Consider the following 12793-nt stretch of genomic DNA (forward strand, 5'->3'; position numbering starts at 1 on the left):
ACCTGCAGGGGCGGGTCCTCCAAGGTCGGGAGTCTGTCCTCGTTGCCATCGGAGAGCTGGTGTCGCCAGTGCCCTGGGCACGGCCTCTCCTCTCCTGCGCGGCCCACCCAGGGCAGGCGTTTCTCCAGTGGGTGCACAGATTGGGGTGGGGAGGTGGCACCTGCCCCCAGAGGCCAGCACCCAGGTCCCCCTGCAGAGGTCCCCTGACCTCCCAGGCATCTGTCCCTCTGCCCCAAGCTCAGCCTGCAGGAGGAACAAAGTACAGAAAAGGAAGAGGAAACCAAAAACCCTCCAGAGAAATGGAGCACAGGTGCCTGAGAACAACTTCCAAGGGGCCCCCGCCCTGCCAGCGTCCGCGAGTCCCTGCTGGTCCAGGCTGTCTCTTCCTCCAGGGCCCGTGTCCTGCCCCAGCCCCAGGATGGAGGGGAGAGCAGCCCTGTTCACCGCCCAACCCTTCCCATTACAAACTTCCCTTTGGAGGAATTTGATGGCTTAATGCTGTCACTGCAGGGATGGGCTTATGTCATCAATAAGAGGAATTTGCCACATTTGAGGCGGGGCTGGCTGGGAGCTGGGGCCTGGTGGGCTGCCTCAGAGAGGCTGCTGCGAAACAAAACAGGAGGGCCTGGGTGGGGGTGAGGGTTATGGGAAAACAATGAGAACAAATGAGTTGGTGGAACCTTAATGCTGCTTCTTGATCACTGTGTGACCAACCGTGCTCAGCGTCGTGGGGTCATGAGAGCCCAGGCCTGGGCCGGATGGGCCTTCCCTGAGGTCTGAGGTGGGCGCCCAGCTCTGGAATAGTAGGGCATCAGCTGGGGGACTTTCGGAAGCTGGGTTTGAGATCATGGGGACGCTTCTATCTGCCTTCTTTCCACATCATGACCCCAATGCCCCCAAAGGTGGATGGGAACCCCGTGAATGGGGTTCCAGATCACTTTCCGAGAGCGCCATCCCCAAATTTGCTCCAGGTTTTCCCCACAAACGTGCCGGGATGCTGGGATGGTCCTTCCTGGGCTGGGTTGGTGTGCGGCCGGTCAATGTGGCACACACCCTCCCTCCCGCCCAATCCATTCTCTGTCCTTGGCTGCCTTGCCGTGCGAAGATGCCTTGATGGCTGTACTTCCCAGGCTCCCTGCCCACTGGCTTCTGCGCTGGCCGGCCAGTCAGCCATGTGGGCAGCCCCTCCCGGTCCCCAGCTCCCACTGGACTCACGTAACCAGTGCTCACTGCCCAGTTACTTTGGAGGCAAGGCCTCCCACTCTCGCCAGTCCCTGGGTACCTCAGCATCCCTTAGCCTTGCCTGAACGTCTGTAAATCATCAATTTATACGGTTTCTTTGTTTGAATTCTGTTTCCTGCTGGTAGCCTGAATGATACAGGCAGAAACCCAGCAGGGCTCCACCGCTGCCTGGAAAGAGCCATGAGCCTAGACACGTGAGAACCAGAGATGAGGGTCTTCATGTGAGTCCTTTTCCTAAAAACCAAGCAGACAGGGACTTCCCTGGTGGTCCAGTGGTTAGGACTTCACCTTCCCATGCAGGGGGTGCAGGTTCCATCCCTGGTTGGGGAGCTAAGACGCCCACACGCCTCGCAGCCAAAAAAACAAAATATAAAACAGAAGCAATATTGTAACAAATTCAATAGACTTTAAAAATGGTCCACATCAAAGAAATCTTAAAAAAAAACCCAAACCAAGCGGACATCCGCATTCCCTCACCAGCACCACTGTCACCCACTGTCACCCACAGCCACGCCATTATCCACAGCACCCCAAACACAGCGGCACCGCTATTGCCGACACCGCTTTTGGCATCCCCACCCCAACCCCCCCCGCCAACAGCACCACGAACCAATCACCCGTCTACGGTCTGGGGGTTCAGGAGCCGAGGTCCGCACCCTCAGGTAGCTTGCATTCCAGTGACATGGGACAGATGACGAACAAACCTCCACACAGATACACAGCACTTGTGGGCCGGCTGTGTGGGCCCGGTGTAAAAATTGAAAAGCAAGGCCCCTTGCTCAAAACACAGGGGGAGAGTGTCATAGGCACTAAACTCTTTTTTCTCTCTTTCTTTCTTTCTCCTGCTGTTTTTCTCTCTCTCTCTAACTGTCATAGTGTTTCTCACTTGCTATTTAATGTCATTCTAACTAAATAAAATATTGACACTATTAGCACAAATTTTCTCTTCATTTCTGCACCATGCAGCGCACGTGCCAGAGCATGTCATCTACGGGCAGCGTCACCAAACTCACATGATGTGTGGGGCTCGTCCCTCAGCCGGCCCAAGAGAAAACACAACCTAGACCAAGGGAAGTCGCAGAGGGAAGAGAGGACCCTCCCAAAGCTTGGAGCCTGTCTGAGGGACGTTGTAAAGCACAGAGTACTGATGGGAATGTGAGGTGCCACCAGGCCAGCGGCTCAGGAGACCACGCCCACTGACAGGAGGCTCCCAGAAGGAGGGGCCACGGGGAGGTCAGGAGGCAGAGGGTGGGATGCACCGGGGTCAGAGCCTTTACTGGGGTTCCCAGGGGACGATGCCTCAGGGGAGCCCAGCAATGGCTGGCTGAGCCATTCCCGGGGCTCTGGGGCGCGGGGCTGGCCCTGTCCTGGTGTGAGAGCCCACAGAGGGGGGTCAGGGTGGGGCTCGGGCTGGCTGGGTTACACGTGACAGGGGCGCTCAGGTGAGTGGTTTACAGCCTCCTGGAATCGGGAACCTGGGAGAGGCCGTCCCTCCGGGTCAGCGAGGCCCCAGACACTCATAATTACAGAAGATGGAAGGCGTGGTTGATACCAGGGAGGGTACTAGGTATGGGGACGTTTGTGGGGCCTGTTCCTGCCACATGGGCGTGTGCTGGGACCTGACGACTGAAGGTCCTCCTCCTGATGGTCTGACGGCCAGCCAGGGTCTGGGGGAGTCAGGCCAGGTGTCTCCCCTTCCCAGAGGCCTTCACCCCAACAGACCACGCAGACGGGTGATTCCCCAAGGAATTTAGATTTCCGCGCTGGGACGCACGTGCTTCGCTGATCAGGGTCCCGAGAGGCTTGCGTCCACCAGGCTTGCTGCCGTGCTGCCATCCGGGTGGGGCGGCCACCGCCACCCAACGTTGAGACGCTGCAGGATGGGCTCCCAGCCTGATCTGACCCCTCTGCCCACACCAGGCCCCGCGGAGGGCAGTGAGCCAGGGCCTGGGGCCCTGGGGTGGGAGAGGGACACTTTCCTCCATCCCATACAACCCCACTCACAAAACAAGCTCAAAGACAGAATCATTAGAAGTTTCAAGGCAGGGACCGCAGAGCATTAAACTTAAGTGCGGTGTCTTGGGTTGGGGGCCCATGCGCTGCTCGGGTGACACTCTGTGAGGCCAACCCTAGGCGGTGTTTTGATCAGAGGAGCCCAGGGAGAGAGCTGTGCTGTTCAGTCCTGGATGGAAGGTGGTTCCCGGCCGAGGCCCCGAGGAGGGAGCAGGGTGGCCATGCGGGTACAGGCAGGAGGCCAGTGTGGCCGGAATAGATGAACAGGAGAGAGGATGAGCTCAGAGAGGATGCAGGAAGGAGGGGGTCAGCCGTGGACAGACAGCAGGCCAGGGGAAGAAAAACAGAAGCTGGGGGGTGTTGAGGGAGAGTCACGTGTGTAGATGGAAAAGCCCCTAGAGAGAGACTGTGGACGGTGCAAGAGAGAGGCGGTCGCTGGGGGGTCATGCGGTCCAGGTGAGGGATGCGGGTCCGGGTGCAGGAAGCCAGAGGAACCTGGCAGCTGGCCCTCGCAGGCGGGCAGGCGGGCTCCCGGCAGATCAGGAAGTGGGCAGACGCAGGGTGCGGGGCTGGGGAAGCCCTCTTCCACCTGCTGGAATAGGAAACGAGGTGGTGGGGCGAGAGTGAGGATGGGGAGGGGGCACCTGATGTTGGAGAAGAGGAGAGACGGACGCCGGGAGAGAGACCAGAACTGGGGAACGCAGGACTGACAGCTGCGGACGCTCCTGGGGGTCAGTGGCTGTGAATTTAAAGTGAGAACGATCCACACGTTGTCCTTACCTTCCCCGCAGCCAACTTCAGCTGAACGAGGCAGAGAGCAGGCGAAGAGCTGCACTGACCCGGAATGACAGATTTCCAGCAACGCGTGATGAAGGGAGAGCATGACGGGGTCAGGGCACCCGTGCAGCAGTGACCGTGAGGGTTACCCGCTGAGGAGCAGCTGGCGGGAGAGGAGGGGACGGCGAGAAGGCGGCGGTCCTGGGGCAGCGGAGGAAGAAGGGGGACGACCGGACAAGGGTCCGGAGACGGGGCTGGAAACTGAGGTGCAGAGGACGGGGCGCTGCAGACAAGGCTGAGCGTGGGGGGAGGTCAGGGGACCCGGCACATGCTGGAAGGTCACCCCTGTGGACCCTGAAATGGGCAAGGCGGCGACCCAAGTACAGCGGATGGGTGTGGGAGGAGCCGGATCTGAACGCCTCAGGGAGTGAGGGGCGCCCGGCAGTGGGCAGCCCAGACCCCGGCGGGGAGGGCAGGGGGGAGGGCAGCCCAGACCACGGGGAGGCCGTTTCGGGCCCATTCAGGCAGGAGGGACCCACGGAGGCTGCACAGTCACACCAGCCGGTCTGATTATGTCGAGTCGTCAGGGACGCGAGATGCTGTCCTGCTCCTGCCCGCTCCACCAGGGAGACCCCACGATGCCAGAGCAGCAGGTGGGCACATGCAGGGTGCCAGAGCCCACATGGCAAAGGCGCCAGGCTCCAATGGGCTCAGGTCTCCCGGCCTGGAAGAATCTGATGTCGCTGCTACCCACGTGGCCAGCGGAGAGGTGGCGGGGAATAGGAGTGTCCCCGAAGCCTGGTCCTCTGGGGTCAGAACGAGACAAAGGCAGATCCTACACACACAGAGGCAGACCAGGACCTCGTACCTTCACGTGTGAGACTCTGGACCCATCGTTTAACAGTGGATGGACCTTCCGTGACCTGGGGGAACGGAAGCACCCTCCTGTGTTCAGGCAAGTCCCCACAAGCGCAGGGGTGGAGAGGGGCAGCCCCTGTCTCCCAGTGTCTATGCCGACAAGTCCGGATGCTGCCTCTGAGCCCCCGCTGCCCGGGACCCAGCTCTGGCCACCCAGACACTCCTATGCCCGGCTTTGACGCAGAGCAGAAGTTGTGCTTACAGCAGCGTGGGCAGGAAAGGGTTAACTCAGAAGGTCCCGCGTGTCCATACTCTGCAAGCTCCCAAGGTCCTTAGGACTGGCCCTCGCCAGCTTCAGGGAGGTGACCTCTGAGCCCTGGGGAGGTCCTGCCTGATAAGAGTGTCTTTGTTTACCTGGGGCCTTGAGCCACACCAGACTGTCTCTGCTGCAATGTGATTTATGGTCAGGCCTTTGGCCACACAGCATCAGCTCGACTTCCAGAGGGGTGGGAGGCTGACAGCAACCACGTGGGCAGGCAGCTATGTCTATGTGACCAAACCCAGTGAGAACCCTGGACCCCAAGTCTCGGTGGCCCTCCCTGGTCGGCAGCACTGCACGTGTTGTCACTCATCACAGCTGGGAGAATCCAGCGTTGCCCGCGCGACTCCCCGGAGAGGGCAGGACCGGGAGCCCACGCCTGGTTTCCCTGGGACTTGGTCCTGTGTGTTTCTTCCCTTTGCAGGTTCTAACCTGTACCATTTGCTGTAATAAACTGTAACCCTGAGCATTACAGCTTTTCTGAGTCCTGTGAGACCTAGCAAGTCATTGAAACTGAGGGTGGTCTTAGGGACCCCCAAACTTGCAGTGGGTGTCAGAAGTGAGGTTGTCTTGAGGACCCCACACAAGCAGGAAATGTGCAGGTGTTTCCAGGTGTGCAGAGCACCCAGAGCCAGCAGGGGGGCAGCCGAGGGCTCTGCCTTCAAAGGCAGCCTCAGTCACCCCTCACCAGCCTGAGCCCTGGCACAGGGAACCTGTCATGCTCTGGCCTCTGACCTCCCTGTGTGTCTTCTGCACCTGTGAGCTAACCAACATCCTCTGCACTGAACTCATTTCCTGCGTAGATCACCGAGTGGATTTCTGCTGCTCCAGATCCAGAATGCTGACTGATCCAAAGGATGCAGTCTCGCCGGGACCTGAGACGGGACCACTGAGAAAGTCGTCATGCCAACGGCAATTCCACCTGGAGACCAGGAAGGAGCAGGTGTGCAGCCCTGAGTGGGAACAGGTGTGCCACGTCAGCGATCAGCCACAGGTGAGACGGCTGGTCGTGCTCTTTGAGGCAGAAAGAGGGACAGACATGAAGTCCAGAATGGGGTTTCTCACTGAGACACCGGGAGCCTTCCAGGCCCATGACGGAGTCAGGGACACACTCAGATGAGGGCTCAGCAGTGCAGCTTCATTCAAGTTCGGCTCAGCTATTTTATCTAATTCCTTCCTTGTCACCTGCAGTTTGGGGGTCCCCGAGACCACCCTCGCCCTAACACCGATTCTCTCCAGCAACCGTGCATAATGTGCATTTGTTTACTTGTGGTCTGTCTCCTGCACAGGGGCAGCCACTGAGGGTGGAGGTGCCCCTGGTTTACGCGCTGCCGGGTCCTGAGTGCCTGGTGAGGACTCGGGGAAGGCGGGGCGGGGACGCTGAGGTCCCGGGGCTCAAGACCACCCGCACTCCAGCCTGGTAGAGAGGACCCACCAGGGGTGACAGGCCCAGGCCACGACCAGAGAAAAGACCTGGAAGGTGCCCTCCATCACCAGGAACTCGCTGAAGGCCCTCCTGACCGGCAGGTGTGGGGCAGGGCTGGGTCTGCTTTGCCAACATGTGGTCATCGGCAAATGTTCCCGCCCAGCATCACCACGCCCTGGGTGGAGGATGCCCCAGATTCCCCCGTCAGCCGTGTTGTCTGAGTGGGGCACCTCGGGCACTAACCCAGGCCTAAGGTGTTGGCTCGTGGCACTCCTTGGCCGCGTGACCAGTCCTGGGGTGGGCGCTATCGGAGCCAGTGTGGTGAGTGAACCACAGGACCTGGGAGGCTGCTGGGACAAGGGCTTCCTCTTTCAGGACCCTCCACGCTGGCAGGGCCAACGCCCTCTGTCCCTCCCCCGTGCAGCTGCCGGTCGCCAGGGCACCTCTCCCTCCCCTCTGCTGCCCTTGGCCCTGCCAGCACTCTGCTGGCTGCCCCCTGCATCCCACTCCTCTGTTTGGGCCCCCCAGAGGCTCCTGACTGACAGATTGCAGCCACAGCTCCCACGAGGAGTCCCGATGCCTGCCCTGAGTCCGAGGTCACAGCACCTGCCTCTCTGTGCTGTTGGCACCCTTCCACCCACCCCCAGGGCCACCCCCTCGGGTCCTGGGAACACAGCCTGTAAGTGCTCTGCAGAGGATCGCTCAGTCCTAAGCCCCCAGGAGAAGTGCTACTCCACCAGCTCTGCGAAGAGAACCCAGTGTTAACCCGCTGGCCGCTGCTGCCAGGAGCACCTGCCGGAGGCCGGGGCCCCCATCTGCCAGGCGAGCTTTCCAGCTGCATCCTGGCACCCGCTGTTCACGCTGCAGCCCCGGGGCTCCGGGTGGCTGAGAGGCCAGAGGAGCCTCAGGCGGAGGCCACAGGTGCTGAGTGCGGCCGAGCTGGGCCAGGGGTCCTGTGCAGAGTCGACCTTCTGGCAAATTCTCCAAAGTTCAAGTGTAACACGCTTCCACTCAGCTTGGACTGGCAACCAGAGATCTCCGGGAGGTGACAAGTGACTTCCTCTGAGCTCACCACCCAGGAACTGGATCTCCCAGCAGGGCCACTTGAACAGGAGGCTTGTCCCGGGGACCCCTGGGCTGACGTAAGGGGTGTAGATGTCTGGGTCTTGGGGGTCAGACTCCCCCCGCCCCAGTGTGTGGACACACCTGTCAGGGAGGGCGCTCAAGGCAGGCACTGCCAGTACAATCACAGACACCCGAGTGACCCCCATGGGAGGACCCCCAGGAGCCAAGGGCCAGGCCTGATTGCCCCTCGGAGACGCCCGCTGGCCTGTGAGAAGAAGCCACGCAGAACCCAGCAGAGAGGAGGCCAGGCCTGCTGGGCCGTCCTCACCCAATGGAATAAAGGGTCCCCAGGAGGCCAGGCAGGGCTGAGCGGTCCCCACTCAAGAGGCCAATGGGAGGAGGGTGAGCCCAACCGGCCCGGGACGTCAGGGGGCAGTTAGGGCCACCCGGCACCGCCCGGGAGTCTCCAGGGCCTGCCCGCACCGCCCCCATGCCAGGACCACATCCTCTCTGGTGCCTCCTGCCACTGGTCAGAGGTGTCTGAATAAGAGTGCCCAGGGCTCACTCTCTGGGGGATTCGCTGAGGATTTCACTGGTTTTCCTTCTGCAGCGTCAGGAGTGAGCTGAATGTTCTCTTAAACAGGAGAGACTGGGCAGGGGAGGCAGGGAGGGGCGCTTGGGGGGCACACCCATCTCTCCTTCCACTGATGTGCAGCGGCCCAGGGGACCAGCCAGGTGGGCTTGTGTCGCGGCTCTGAGGACACAGGCCCCCCAAGGGCAGGCTCAGAGGCCAGGCCCACGAGTCACAGGGCAGGACGTCCACCGCTGGCGAGGAGCGGCCAGGCCTGGAAGAGGCGATTGCAGCACCCGCAGAGGGGCTGTGCTCTCCTGCCGGCTCCTCCGGCCCCTCCTCGCAGCCCTCAGGTCCCTGGGAAAGGCATCCAGGGCTGCAGAGCCATCAGGGGCAGGTGTGGAGCGGGGGGCAGGGCCAGGCCCAGCATCACCCCAAGCGGCTCCCACCACGGGGGCACGTGCAGATGTATGAGGGGGTGTGTGAGGGGGTGACGGGCCCCATCCCGGGCCGCCTTCCCCCAGGCTGACCCCAGAGCCCCGGTCAGCTTGCTGTCAGGGCAGCTTAGCTCCTACACCCTCTCTATCGGGGCTGCTGGCTCACCCTTCTCAGCCCAGAGCCCACGCAGGTTCTCCCTTTTCCAGAAAGTTCTAGAATATGGACACATATACCCACAAGGAAATAGCTGTGGCTATTTCATGAAGATAATTTCTGAAAGTGAAACCACTAGGTCAGAAGGGTCTGAACCACTATGAAATTGCTCTCGAGAAGGGCCGGGTCCATGTAATTTGTCGCTGACTTCCATACTGAGCCCCTGTGCTAAGAGACAGAAACCCAAAGTGACCGCCCATCAGAGTACCCATATCTCTCCCAATCAGGGAGCCCTACTTGTCCCTCCATGGCCGCACCTGGTACTTGCTTGTATGTTTTTTTTTTAATAACTTTACTTATTAACTTATTTTTGGCTGCATTGGGTCTTCGTTGCTGTGTGTGGGCTTTCTCTAGTTGCCGCGAGCGGGGGCTTCTCTTCGTTGCGGAGCGTGGGCTCTAGGATGCATGGGCTTCAGTAATTATGGCACACGGGCTCAGTAGTTGTGGCACGTGGGCTCAGTAGTTGTGGCTCGCGGGCTTAGTTGCTCCGCAGCCTGTGGGATCTTCCCGGACCAGGGCTCGAACCCGTGTCCCCTGCATTGGCAGGCGGACTCCTAACCACTGCGCCACCCGGGAAGCCCTATTCGTATGTCTATATGCGTGTTTATTCACGCTTCTGCCTCTCCCAGCGTCCCGCGGCTCCCGCAATCTCTGCTCCGTCTTCAGGGGGCCTTCTCCTCTCTGTGTCTCCGTCTCTGTCTCTCCACCTATAAAGACCCCAGTCTTTGGATTCAGGGCCCACCCTACTCCCGTATAACCTCATCTTAACTTAGTTACATCTGCAAAGACCCCATTTCCAAATAAGGCCACATTCTGAGGTCCCGGTGGACATGAATTTGGGGGGACACTCTCCCACGCAGCACCTTATGAAACCACGGTCCGTATAAACGGCGTTGGAGGCCTGCTCCCTCAGCCACCGGCTCCCCACGCTGCGCTCCGGCCATGCGTCCCCTCCGGGTGTGGCCGGCATTCCGGCTTCGTGTCCGAGGGCCTTTGCACGGGCTGCTCCCTCTGCCTTCTGCCCCCACGTTCCCAGAGCTCGTTCCTCACTGAATTCTAATATCACCTTCCTGGTCATCCAAGGCAAACCAGCCGTCCTGGGCCTCCTGAGCCCCATTGCGAGGCACTGGCCTCTGCGTGGCACACAATGTGGCTTCATGAGGCCACATGTCCCTCTAACTGGATGGAGCCCCCAGGGCAGGGCTCTATCTCTGCTCACAGAGGCACCCCAGGCGCCTGAGCCGCATCAGGCACGTGGCCTGTGTGGAGGGGGTGAGGGTCCCAGGCAGAGCCGGCAGCTGGCAGGTCCCCCAGAGCTGGCCTCTCAGCATGCCCAGCAGCAGGAGGATGGCTGATTTAATTGAATTCCAGAATCCCTGCAATAAGCTAGGAAATTTATACCTGCAATTTGTGGGGCTGAGCGGAGCAGGCAGACGCCTCAGGCCTTGTTACACATCCCATGGGAGGATTTACTGGGGCCAAAGGCACTGCAGCCTGGCTTGGCTCCAGCCAACCAGCTCGCTCTGGGTGGCTGGGCGGCAGGTTTAGGGGCGTCCGCCCAGCCCTGCCCAGCAGGCCTTGGGGGTCAGGACAAGCACCCAGCCAGTCTGGACAGTTCTCTCCAGTCTGTTCCTTGGCCTGCATGAGAAGGGGTTAAGGGAACATCTGTCCAGCTACTCAGTTGTGCCGGTGTCATCCAAGGGAGCAAGCGGGGGACACACCTGCCAGCTGGCAGGGCAGAGCCGGACAAGGGCTCAGTCTGCAGAGTAGCCGGCGTCCCCAGGTGGACACGTCAGAGCCCCACGTGAGGGCACAAGGCAGCTGTGAGGCCAGCGCCCAGCGTTCAGAAGGCTCTGTCCCCGTTCCTAGGCCCGGGGGGACCAGATACTCAGCCTCCTGCCACCCAGGGAAGAGTGCCCGCAGGGAGAGCTGCCAGCACAGAAGCGTGAGGAGGCCACCTGGCCGGGGTACAGGAAGGTGGGGGGCACGGAGGCCGAGAGAGAGCAGGGCCCCCCAGGCCATTTGTAAAGACTGGCTTTTATTCAAGTGGGGGGACCGCTCGGAGAAGAGGGAGGGGTGCTGACCAGTGCAGGGTCTCGCCTTTTCTCTGCTCAAAGGCCCAGAGCAGAGGGCAGGGATGTGCCTGCGGGGTCAGCCAGGGGGCACCAGGAGGAGCCGGAAGGGCTTGCTGCCCCCGGCCCTGCACCGGCACGCCGACAGGTGACGCGGGGGAGGGGAGCCATTAATTTGGAATAAATAGGGGTGTGTGTGGTTTTACGGGTCACGGCTTTATAAAGAAGACGCTGGGTCTGTATGTGAGCATGTGTGAACGTGTGTGCATATGTGCGGGAGTGTGTGGGCATGTGTGTGAATGCGTGTGTGAGCCTTGAATGGTCGGTGTAGTGTGTGAATGTGCTGCCTGACTGGGGTGGCCTAAGGTGACGTGTATGACGCACCCTTTCTGAAGTTCTGAACAACAGAACAATTGAATGCCCCACTGGGCTGTGGGGCGAGGCCGCCTGTGTGCCGGCAGACGGTGGCAAAGACGGCCAGGGCGCTCCGGACCCCTGCACCCACGCCCCGTGACTTGTGACAGTCTTCCCATCAAGGTGGTTCGGGGGAGGTATACTTCCCCTCCCCCGGCATCAGGGCTGGCCTGTGTCCACCCGGATGGTCAGATCAGGGAGTGTCATCGCTCGAGCCCCGGACCCAGGCCTCAGGAGGCCCCCGCTTCTGGGGAGCCCCTGGGGAGGCTTCCGGGGAAGACAGAAGACCTGGGCTAGCCAGCTGAGGCAAGAAGCCACCGCTCCACATCCCCAGTGCCCCAACAGAGCCCCGACAGACCTGGAGCAGCACGTGGAAGGGGTTCCCTTCCCAGCACAGCCGAGCAGCTGAGGCCGGGCCCTCTGGAGGCCGAGGGGGTGTGCGGGAAGCCCCATGAGGATGAGGAGGCCGGCCCCAGGCCTCCCGCTGCATGAGCTTGCGGCCAACATAGCACAGCACTGGCGGCCGTCAACACTCATCCAAGGACTTGTTACGGGTCGAAGGGTTGAATGGCCTTCCAAAATGATGCGCCCAGCACCTGTCAATGCGGCCTCATTTGGAAAAAATCTTTCCAATGTGATCAAGTTAAAATGAGATCTTACAGCCGCACTAAATCCCCAGAACCAGACACAGCAGGGGATGAAGCTTGCTAATCGGCTGACCTCAGAATAAGAGGATCCTGGTGACCAGGCGGGCCCAGCACCACCACCGTGCCCGTAAGTGAGAAAGGAGGAAGGGAGGGGCTGTATGTAGAGCGGGTGTCACCCCTGCCCCCATGCGTAAGTCAGAAATGTCTCTAGACATGCCCCGGGGGCAACGTTACCCCAGTGAGACCCCGGCCCCGCCTGACGTGCCGGCTGGGGTCCCCACGACCCACACACCCTGAGCCACGTGGGGCTCAGCTGCTGGAGGTGAGGGCCCGAACACAGAGGAGGCGCAGGCCAGGCGCCCTGCACCCACCCCTGCGCCCCATGCACTTACTGAGCGCTTTCCCACCGAGCTAAGGGCTTCATGCGGGCCCTCAGTTCTCTGTCGCCACCTGACAAGTCGCCCAAACTCGGTGGCTCAACCCAACTGCACTCAGTCCTTTTGCTCGTGCACCTGCCAGGTGGGCAGGGCTCAGTGACCACACTTGCCTCTGCTCCACACCTGGGCAGCTCAGCTGGGCAGGAGGACCCACTTCCAAGATAATGCCGTCACACGGCTGGGGGCCAAGGGCCTCGGTTCCTCCCCACGTGGCCTCTCCCCACGTGAGCTGCTGGGGCTTCCTCACAGCACGGCGGCTGGTTCCAAGTGCAAACATCCAGCGTCACACAGCCCAGCACAC

The sequence above is a fragment of the Eubalaena glacialis genome, chromosome 15 (assembly GCF_028564815.1).
Source record: "Eubalaena glacialis isolate mEubGla1 chromosome 15, mEubGla1.1.hap2.+ XY, whole genome shotgun sequence".
In the NCBI taxonomy this organism is placed as follows: Eukaryota; Metazoa; Chordata; class Mammalia; order Artiodactyla; family Balaenidae; genus Eubalaena; species Eubalaena glacialis.